Source organism: Sminthopsis crassicaudata, chromosome 3 (assembly GCF_048593235.1).
Source record: "Sminthopsis crassicaudata isolate SCR6 chromosome 3, ASM4859323v1, whole genome shotgun sequence".
Classification (NCBI taxonomy): domain Eukaryota; kingdom Metazoa; phylum Chordata; class Mammalia; order Dasyuromorphia; family Dasyuridae; genus Sminthopsis; species Sminthopsis crassicaudata.
This window is the reverse complement of record NC_133619.1, coordinates 564983647-564994648: the sequence shown is the minus strand read 5'-3', so window position 1 is coordinate 564994648 and position 11002 is coordinate 564983647. Positions and strand designations below refer to the sequence as shown.

Here is an 11002-nt window from a genome sequence, read left to right as displayed (position 1 = left end):
CGGTCTCCCCAGTGCTTAGCACTGTTCCTGGTAAAGTGAACTTCCTGAATGTTTAATGACGAACACTGGAGGCAGAGCAGAAAGAATAGAAGAAGGGAAAGTTGAGAGGAATTCTCCCACAACTCGATGGTGCCTGTCATACTGATACTCACCTCCCAGGATTATAATGATAGCTAATAGTTATTTTGAACTTTAAGATTTGCAAAGCCATTTATACAAGCTATCCAATTTGTTCCCTATAAGACAGGTGCTGATACTCACTTCCAGTTGATCAATGATGGACAGAAACAACTACACCCAGAGAAGGAACACTGGGAAATGAATGTAAACTGTTAGCACTACTGTCTATCTACCCAGGTTACTTATACCTTCGGAATCTAATACTTAATGAGCAACAAGAAAATGGTATTTACACACATATATTGTATCTAGGTTATACTGTAACACATGTAAAATGCATGGGATTGCCTGTCATCTAGGGGAGGGAGTAGAGGGAGGGAGGGGAAAATTTGGAAAAATGAATACAAGGGATAATGTTATAAAAAAATTACTCATGCATATATACTGTCAAAAAAGTTTTATAATTATAAAATTTTTTTTAAAAATAAATTTTTAAAAAAAGGTGCTGATTTGAGGAATCAGAGGCTGTATAGAAATCTTACTATTGTGAATATTTTGGACATGATTAATATTGGATGACATCACAAAAACATAATTTATTAAACTTTTATTGTAAAAATAAAATAGGTAAATTACCTATGCATGAAATTGTTGTAAAAAAAATTTAAATAAAATAGGTGCTCTTATCTTCATTTTAAAGATAAGAAACATATCCGTAAGAAAGAATGAGTAATTTACTCAGGGTCACATCTAGTAAGGAAGGATTTGAATTCATATTCTCCTGACTCCCAAGTGTCTAGCTCTTTATCTTCTATGTTAGTCAGCCAATAAACAACTGGTCTGATCTCTTCATTTTAATAGATAAGGAAACAGACCCAGGAAGCCAAAATAACTTGACCAGGAAAATACCAAAGAAACATTTTTAACATAGCTAGTATGTACTTAAGGCACAGAAACTATTTAGCCTGAGTTCCATTAGAGAAGGAAATGGCATCAGGAAGAGTTAGACCTAACTGAACAATAACAGTGTGTTAGACATCATGCTCAGGCCTTTAAAAATCCTTAATAACAATATATAGGTCTGTTTCCAGGGAGCTTAGTGGGGGAGACAACATGCCACTGATTACATATCAAAAAGCTTATTAGCAAAGGGAAGGCACTGAAATTTAGAGGGATTTGACCTTCTTAGTAGAAGAGTCAGGGAAGGTATGGAGGAGGAGGGAGAGCATACTCATTGTGAATATTGCCTCCATGATAATGATAATTGACCTGAAGGAAAAGGTTAAGCCCTTCAACTCCTATTTTTTTGTTTTTGTTTTTTTCTCTTTTAGGAGAATGAGCTGAACTGAAAAGGATAGAACAAATATAGTTTATCATTACTTCATACCTAGATAAGTAGGGAAAAAGTAATAAGGCTTCTAACTGCCTTTGATGAATTCACATTACCAGTCACAGGTGAAATACATCCCAAGACTATTAAAGACCTTGCTGATATGAATGTTGAGATTGCTTTAGATGAAATTAGAAAAGTTATGGAAGGTACCCTGGAACTGAAGGAATATATTTTCCTATTTTCCAAAAGAGTAGAAACAGTAGAAATCATAGACCAACATTGAAATCTTTCCCTAGACTTCTCTCTCTGGGAAGGTGAGATGTCCATAAAAAACAGGAATCGGTAAGCAAGCTATCCTGGGAGGACCTTGGGGCAAATAAGACTTGAAGCTGGAGTCCAGTTTTAGCATCCTACCATAACTTAGACTATGTTCTTCCCTTCCATACTCTAGTCAGCAAACTAGTGCTATGATGATGGCTCTGATGCCAAGGACCTTCCTATTTATCACCCTAATTGTCAACAAGCACTTAACTACAGAAAGCAGCCTTATTGTACACTGTTTTCTCCCCCAACCAAACTTCTATTGCCTTTTTCAAGAGGTATGTTAGATACCTGCTCAGCTAGATTTTGACCCATCTCTCTACCATTGCTTCCTAGGGTTTTGGGGGCCTTGTTATTGCCCTGATACTTTTGCTGCCATATCTATATACCAGCTGGCCTTTTCATCTACCAAGAACTGAATCTTTCATCATGTATTGATTCCCACAGTTGAGAGTGTGAGTACCTTGAGAACCTGAATTGTGTCACTTTTTGAATCATCAACTCTTAGCACAATACTTAGAACCTAATAAACATTCATCATTTGATTGTTATAAAAATGTAGACTGCATTTTAAAAGAGATAGTTATGAGCACTCAATCAGGAAACCTGATTGCCTTTGGCAGCAGGTATTCAATAAGAACAAGTCCTCTCTGCTAACCTGGTTCTACATACAGTTTATGTGAATTTCAGAGCATTTGACAAGCAGCTTGTTATGAACTTTTGAAAAACATGAAGAGGCTGGCTAATTGATGATAAAAGGAGGTGAATTCTTAGCTGTCAACAATTCAAGCTGAGAAATAGCAGTTCGGGGCAGCTAGGTGGCGCAGTGGAGAGAGCACCAGCCCTGAATTCAAGAGGACCGGAGTTCAGATCTAATCTCAGACACTTAACACTTCCTAGCTGTGTGACCCTGGGCAAGTCACTTAACCCCAGCCTAGCAGTTCATAATAATAATAATAACAATAGCTACCTCTTATATAGCACTTTAGGGTTTACAAAGCTTTTTTATACATATTTCATTTGATCCTCACAACAATCCTGGGAGATAAGTGCTATTAGTATTTCCATTTTACAAATGAAGAAACTGAAGTATAGAGAGGTTTAAGTGACTTGCCCAGGTTGCAGAGCCAATGTGTGAAGCTGAATTTGAACTTATGTCTTCTTGACTCCAGGTCTAGTGCTACATCCACTGTACCACCTAGGGAAATATCTCCAATTCAGTACCATTGGACTCTATTCTTACTCTTGTGCCATTTGGCATTTCTCTCAGTGACATGGATAATGGGATAGATTTATCAAATGTCCAAGCAATATAAGCAGTACTTGGGTAGATCACACTTTGCATCATCATCCCCCCAATCTAACCTTGAATTTTTCCCTTTTACTAATTCCTTTACTACTAACACAAACATGTTTATAATTACTGTGTTCAGTTTGCTTAATTGTTTCTTTTAAAATTGTTATAGTTATTGGGTATGTTGCTTTCCTGGTTCTACATTTTTTATCAGTTTATACCAATCTCAAGCTAATCTATATTCTTGTTTGTCATTTCTTTGTGTATATTACTATTCCATTACTTTTTTGTTCCAAAATGTGTAGCCATTCCCCCCAATCCATGAACAACTATATCATTTTCAGTTCTTTGCTCTTACTGAGGGGGCTATGTACATTTTTGGTACATATGAAAATTTTCCTTCTATTTTCCTATAAGCCCCACTAATTTGAAAAATTGCCTAGTTTTCCCCTAAGGGACTGTTCAATCTAATCAGTAGAGGAAAAGGGGGACAAACTATGGATCACCATGACCTAGTTTAGTGTTGGCAGTGGAGATGTATTAGAAGATGATTGAAACATAATTAGGCTCCTCCTGACTCCTAGATACTTTCATAAAGGCAAAGATTGATAGCTATACTAGGGACAGAATGCAGAGCAGAGGCATGTTGTCCTTCCCATTGATTTAGTTACAAGGATGCCATGATGTGCAAGAGAGCAAAGCTCTGAAATTCTCTTTCACTTTCTTACTGAAAGAAACCTTTAAAACAGATCTTTCCTCTGGGAAAAGAACTAGGGATGACATTTGCTGAAGGCCATAAGGGATAACACACCTGGAGAGCATCTGGGCTAATAACTAACCATTGTTGTTTGATGTGGAGAGCAACAGCAGGAGAATCGAGCTTCACCTGCTCAAACCTGCAGATAATACCACAAGAGGAACACAGCTGCTGGGACTAGCTTTGGGAAGCTGCAATGAAGACTGCATCATTAATACTTTGGGAACTACAAAAAACAGCATCTGCCAGGAGCCCTGCTGAGGACATGACTATAGGTGACAGAAGTTACTGAGATCTTTGGGGAAGGATTGTCTTCTGGTGGCTGCTAGTATTCAACTTGTTTTCTTGTTTGAGCTTTGGTTTTTTGTATATTTGCATATTTGTATATTTTGTATATTTGCAAGGGGGAATTGGTGACAACACTCTTGATAGTATCATACAGGGGAATTATAGGATTTTCTGGTTGGGAGCAATATGGCAGAAGTTTGAGATTCCCCTAGGAATCTCTAGGAGTCTCTAGCAGGACTCCTAGTTTGATGTGAGAGCTCTAAAGTGCACATTGCAATATTACAAAGTATCATTTATATTATCAAGGGGAAAATGAAATCTGAATACCTTAATGCACAAATAATCAGTTTTTATAGCACCACAATATAGGATAGAATCTATAGGTAATTCATGGGCTATTACAATATGGACATTTTTAAAGGGAAAGCTCATCTGGAATAATGAAAAAACTATGACCCACACTGTAGTGTGATATAGTATATGCGTTGTATATTTTAGTTACTAAGCCTGTCAATTATGAAAGAGAAGAGAAGCCACTTATTTTCCTGTCTAGGATCACTAATTGACCTTCAGGGTTGCAATAAATGTCCTAATTTCTTATGAAAACAGTTCAGAAGCTTGTTACCCCTTTGGTGTTCCCTGGGCTGGTTTTCAAGGCTATAATTTGTAAACAAAGATTAACTGCTGAATGACAGACTATAAAGGGAAAGGAAGGAGGGATTGCTAAAGATTTCAAAGAAATTATTTATTGCTAGGCAGAACTTTTTAAATTTTAAGTTGTGAAGTAAGATTAGATGTTGTCCTGATAAATAGCCTCCCAGGCAATAAGATTAATAGAATCAGTTGAGTGAAAGATCTGTTACCACAGCCTAAATTCTCTGTTTTTGTATTAGTTTCTCATTGGCAGGAATAATTACTTTTTAAAAGATTTTATCGATGGACAACTTTTACATCACCATCACATCCATGCACTGCTCCTTTCTACAGGCCTTCCTTGGCAAAAATCTGTGCTCTTATTAGCATACTCACCCTACCCCTGGAGGAAGCAGGTACATTTTCTTATCTCTTCTCCTAGGCCAAAATTGATTATTACAGCTACATTGTTTTAGCATTGTTTTTAATTCACATTTTTGTGGTCAATTTGTTGCATATTATTTTCCTGCTTCTGCTTCCTTTTGTAATAGTTTATATTTGTCTTCTCATGTTTCTTCAATTTTCTCTTCTATTTCTGAAGGTACATTAGGTACAATAACCTATTATATTGGTCAACTCTAATGTGGTCAATTGTTACCTAATCAACAGCCACACATTTTGTTATAATTTTTTGCTTCCATCCAACTCACTTCCAGTTGATCAATGATGGACAGAGGTAATACACCCAGAGAAGAAACACTGGGATGGGAATGTAAATTGTTAGCACTAATATCTGTCTGCCCAGGTTGCATGTACCTTCGGATTCTAATGTTTATTGTGCAACAAGAAAATGATATTCACACACATGTATTGTACTTAGACTATATTGTAACACATGTAAAATGTATGGTATTGCCTGTCGTCGGGGGGAGGGAATAAGGGAGGGGGGGTAATTTGGAAAAATGAATACAAGGGATAATATTATAAAACATATATATATATATAATAAAAAAAATTAAAAAAAAAAAAAATAATAATTTTTTGCTTCCACAAAAACCATTGCAATGACACCTTTTTTTCCCCCTTTACCTCTCTGAACTATATGCTTATCTGTGAAATTTCTGGGTTAAAGAATTTGAATTATTTAGTGATTTTTCTTAAATAATTTTTTTATATCTTTTTCCAAAAGTGTTCAATCAATTCAAATCTCCATTAACAATGAATTAGTGTACCTGCTTTCCCACAGCCACTCCACAATGGCTGGTTTCTATTTCTTGTCAATGCTGTGACTTTGATGGATAAGGCAAACCTAATTGTTGTTTTAATTTGCATTTCTTTTAATTAGTGATTTAGAAAAAAAAATCTTTCATATGACTGTCGATGGTGTTCAGTTCAATATGAAATTTGTTTATAATCTTTGGTTACTTAGTTTTAGAGAAAGGCTAAAAGCCAATTTCTGAAATGCCAAACATTGCTACAGTCTTCTTTTTGAGGACCAATTGCTTTTCTTTTTGTCAAGATCCTTGGGAGAAAGGTAATGGGATTCTAATAATCAAATTTCAAATTTTCAAAATTCAAAATAAAAAAAAATTTTTTTAAATTTCAAAACAAAAAATTTAAAATTCAAATACAGAAAAACTCCAAAAAGTAGGGAAGTCCAGTGATGCTTTTGTTTTAACTGTATTCCAGATCCTCCCTGTTTGATTATCTGCTAGGTAAGTTTTTTCCTACTGGTAATTCCAGATCTACTGGAAAACCTGGCTGTAGAAACCTTTGAGTAGGGACTCTGTATTTAAAGGCATATTTAATTGGAAAAGATTAGAGGTATGACTACCCCTCATAGGGCCTCATTTTCCTGAACTCATTCCATTATATTTAGAATAATAACTCTAGAGTTGGAATGGACTTTTAAGTAGTCATGTAGTTTAATGATATCAAACTTAAATAGAAACAGGAACCACTAATTCATACATAAGAATCTCCGTAGGCTTCAAATTGACTTAGATAAAGCATACATTAACATTGTCTATATTCTATTGTATTTTTATTTCCCAGTTAAATTTTATCTGGTTCAGTTGCAGCTTAAAATGGAGACTTTTTTGGAATTCCCCAATTTAGGCATTACTTTAGAATACTCCCATTAGGGGCATGAGCCATACCTGCTTTATATAGCCTGATCTTATGTTCTATTTGGCCTTTATGTTTTGAGAATGAAAATGTATTGGTATATTTTAATCTACATAATTATGTACTACAAGAATCCTATTGTAGTCCAAGTCTCATGCTTATCTTTATTTTTAAAGCTTTTTATACATCCCAGAGATCTAGACAGTTAGTATTTTGTTAATGTTCACACCTACAATGTCTTCTGATCTATTGTAATGCTGGAGAAACTGAGCAAGATAGAGATTAGAGAGTATTTAATAATTTATTAAATGATGAGGTAGACTGGGACCATTGGATCCATGTTTGGTCTCAGGGCTGAATGAGACTATCCTCTCCAAGAATCCAGCCAACAATCAGAGTTCTCAATGACATAGATACACGTGGCTCAGACTCTGAGAGTAGACTGAGGCAGGAGCGGAGTTGGGGTGCTGAGAGTGGGAACAGGACTGACAAGGTTGGGTGAGCCTCCGGAGAGGGGATGACATAATCAGGGGGAGGCCCCACACACACATGGGGAGAGGCTTCTTGATAACACTATCTGACATTCCTATAGCTTGGGAATGGGGAGAGACATTCTGATATTCTAAAATATAAGATCTTTTATCCTTATCAAGTATTCTGATTAAGAGGGAGGGGAGGTTTTGCAGAACTGAGAAGCAGGAAAACTGAAGCAGGACTGAGCCAGGATAATTAGGGAAACTGAGTCAGGACAATAAAAGAGAACTGTGGCACAACACTATTAGTCAACATGATAATTCTTTGAATTGATTCTTCAATTTTGCCTTTGAGAATTTCACATACTTTTATATACTAGTTCTGAAGGGCCAGACTCTCCTATTAGACTCTTAGTTCCTTAAAGGCCAGGACAGTGTTTTGCCTCTTTTTGTATCCCCTGTACTTAACACAGTGCCTGGCTCATAGTAGATGCTTCAAAAATGTTTATTGATTGTTACAACTTCCTCTTTTCCATTTGCAGAAGGAAATGACATTTCTACACCTTCATCCATTGTCAGTGCTGTGAAGGGAAGGAGTTTCCACAAGCACCAAAAGAACCAGGTTATGCACAAAGTTTGGATTGTGATGTGACTCTGAGGATTTCCCTGCCTCTTTCTGGAAAAAGTACTGAATTTGGAGTCAGAAGACCTGGATTTTAATCCTAAATCTGCTATTTAAAATTAGGTTAACCCACCCAGTCACACAGGTAGAAAATAAGTATCATGGAGGGTATTTGGATCCAAGTTCTCTGAAAGCCAAGACTTTCTATATCAGGTCTTCCCTGATTTAATCCCGGCTTCTAGTCATGCTGATAAGAAAGACTTGTGTCAGGTGGAATGCAAGCGAGCATTCTGTTTATTGAAGGGACAAGATTTTTATAGAGCAAAATAGCAATACTGTATAAACAAGTTTGGAAGTTATGTTCCCTGTTCCTTCTGGCTGAACATACTTTTAGCCAATTTCTTGTTTTTCTTAGTCAGGAGGTCTACACATACATCAACTTCTTAAGGTCAGAGAGCTGTATTAGGTGATGAATGAGCATATTCTCCTAGGTACAGGCTTCCCTGAAGTTCAGCCCTGGAGAATTCACACTCCATCTCCACCCTCTACATTTCTATCGCTTTTTCTTTTGTTCATTCAATCATTAATCTGAACGGTAAAGTCTGTTACTCTGGCCAGGTCTACAGGAACCAAATGACCTGCTAACCTGCAGGATGAAATGCATGGTCCTTTGTTTGGCATTTAAATCTCTTCATTACCTGGTACTAGGAAGGGCCTTTCCAGTCTTCTTACATTTTATTCCCATCTATACACACTTTATATTCCAACAATACTAGCCTAATTGCTATTCCTGTCTCCTTGCCCTTCACCTTCATCTCTTCATTTCCTTGACTTTCCTTCAAAATTCAACTCAAATCTCACTTTCTACAGGAAGACTTTCCTGGTTTGCCTAGCTACTTATATGCTTTTTCTTCAAAGATACCTTCTGTTTACTTTGTCTATGCCTTGTATATACTTAGTTATTTATAAATTATTTCATTAAGGGCAGAGACTGTTTTTGCCTTTCTTTGTAACCCATTGTTAGTATAATCTCTGGCATATAGTAAGTACTGTATTTAGTAAATGCTTATTGGATGATTGATTAATCCATTAATTTAATTCCTTGTTCAAGCTCTTTCTAAATATTTTTGCCAATCTTATCTTTATTAGAAAAATGTAGTATAGGACTAGAGGAAGTATATAGAATGGGGAGGGCAGATGCTCATTTTAACCTGGGTAGGTTCCCATCACAGCACACTGCAATTGGAATGGCTGATGAGGGAAGTGATTTTAATGTAGATTTTCAGGTTGGGGAATTGGCAGAAACAAAAAATAGACGTATTAAAAAGGCCCATTCTCTAAAGCATGCCCAGATTTGCCTTTCCAGAGGGTTATACAGAGTTTGTACCAATATTTTTCCATATTCTTTCCATTCTGACTGCAAGCCGAGGTTTGGTTAGCATATATATCTGGTGCTAAGTAACTGAGTATTTGTGCTATATGTTGAAAAGGAGGCTTCTGGTTATATGTAAATTCTCTTTTCTATCTTGGCTGCACCTAAATCATTAGCTAAGGATTATAGTACTTTGCAAAAGGTGATAGCTATATATCAGTCCTGATGTATTAACATATTTAATGAGTTTGGGATTGTAATAAGTGCTGATGCTGATATGAGTTTAAGATAGGCGTAGGAGAGCCAAGAAATTGGGAAGCATGTTTTGATAGGTTTTAATATCCTTAGGCTTTTATCACCATGGTCTGTGGGATTTGTCTCTGGTTTGGAGGTACTAGAAATAACTCATCAAGGTGTTCTACAGACACAGCTTTAGGGAAAAATTCTTTGCAAAGATATACAGTATCAGGATACAGACAAATCAATCCCTTGTTCATAGGCCCAAAGATTCTTTGATGCTGAATTTTATGGTGGACCATTATCCACTCTGCAGATTTGTTCAGTGTATCCTTAGAAAATAATGCAAAAATGAATAAACTACATTTCTTGAATAAAAGGGTTTTATACAATGCAATACTGATGGCTTTGACTTGGGCTGACACTTTCCCACCACCAATCTCTTCTTACTTATTCACCTCTCTTTCCCCTACCTTCCCCAGTAGGAATAGAAGGCAACATTTCTTTTGTCTTTTTTTTTTTTTTTCCTTCTAGAAGAGATAACCTAGGATCAAATTGTATCCTCCTTCTTTTGGAAATTCATATGCACTTTCCCACTGAATCCCAATTATTTTTCCTAAGCACCCACATTATGTTTCTTAGATGAAATTTCAGATTATTCAAACCTATTAACCTCTAGAAGGGACATTCCATAAGGGAATACCCTTCATTCTGAAGAGGAAAGGTAAAACAAAATTATGGTATCATATATTGTGATGTGCATTATGGCATCTTCTCTTTTTACTAGACAGTAAGCTCCATGGAGCCTAACACATAGCATGTTTACAATTAATGTTGAAATGAGGCAACTGGTAGAACTCTGGAATTCTAAAATGCTGGATTCAAATCTCACCTTTGATACTTAATAGCTCTGTGACCCTGGATAAATCATCTAATCTTTCTGAGCCTGTTTCCTCATAGGCAGAGTATGGACTAGATAGCTCCTGAAGTCCCTTTTAGCTCTAGATTTATAATACAGTGAGACTGCAATAACTTCTAGTCCTATTATAATGTCACCCTTGATTGATTTTAAAAATAGCATGTTCTTTTCAGGCCAAACCATCTACATACAATTTCATTTTATTGCAAGTGTTGAAAGTGTAAGAATCAAGGGTAAGAAATCCCCTAACAGCAATGGGATCCCCTTGGCTGGTGGCAGGTTTTGGGAAAGAATTTGCAAACCCCAATAAATACAGGCACGAGGTTTGTGACAAAGAATGGGTTTATTTATGCTAAGAAAACAGTATTAAGAACACAGCTTTCTTAGCAGGCAAACTCCTGATAGGAATTAGCAAAGATGGGTTTATACTGAGAAGAAAATTTCTTCATCAGTGGACAAAATTCTGTTAGGACTTTTGCAAAGGTTTACACTGAGAAAGACCCGTG

The 11002-nt window shown here is 36.3% G+C and overlaps 1 long non-coding RNA gene across 1 annotated transcript; it reads left to right on the top strand.

The window, feature by feature from the left end:
* Positions 1–2: 2 nt before the first annotated feature.
* On the top strand, positions 3–9973 carry LOC141563515 (uncharacterized). Its single transcript, XR_012488444.1, has 4 exons — positions 3–405; positions 2111–4100; positions 5007–5162; positions 7889–9973. It is a non-coding gene; the product is annotated as an uncharacterized LOC141563515 (long non-coding RNA).
* Positions 9974–11002: the final 1029 nt, after the last annotated feature.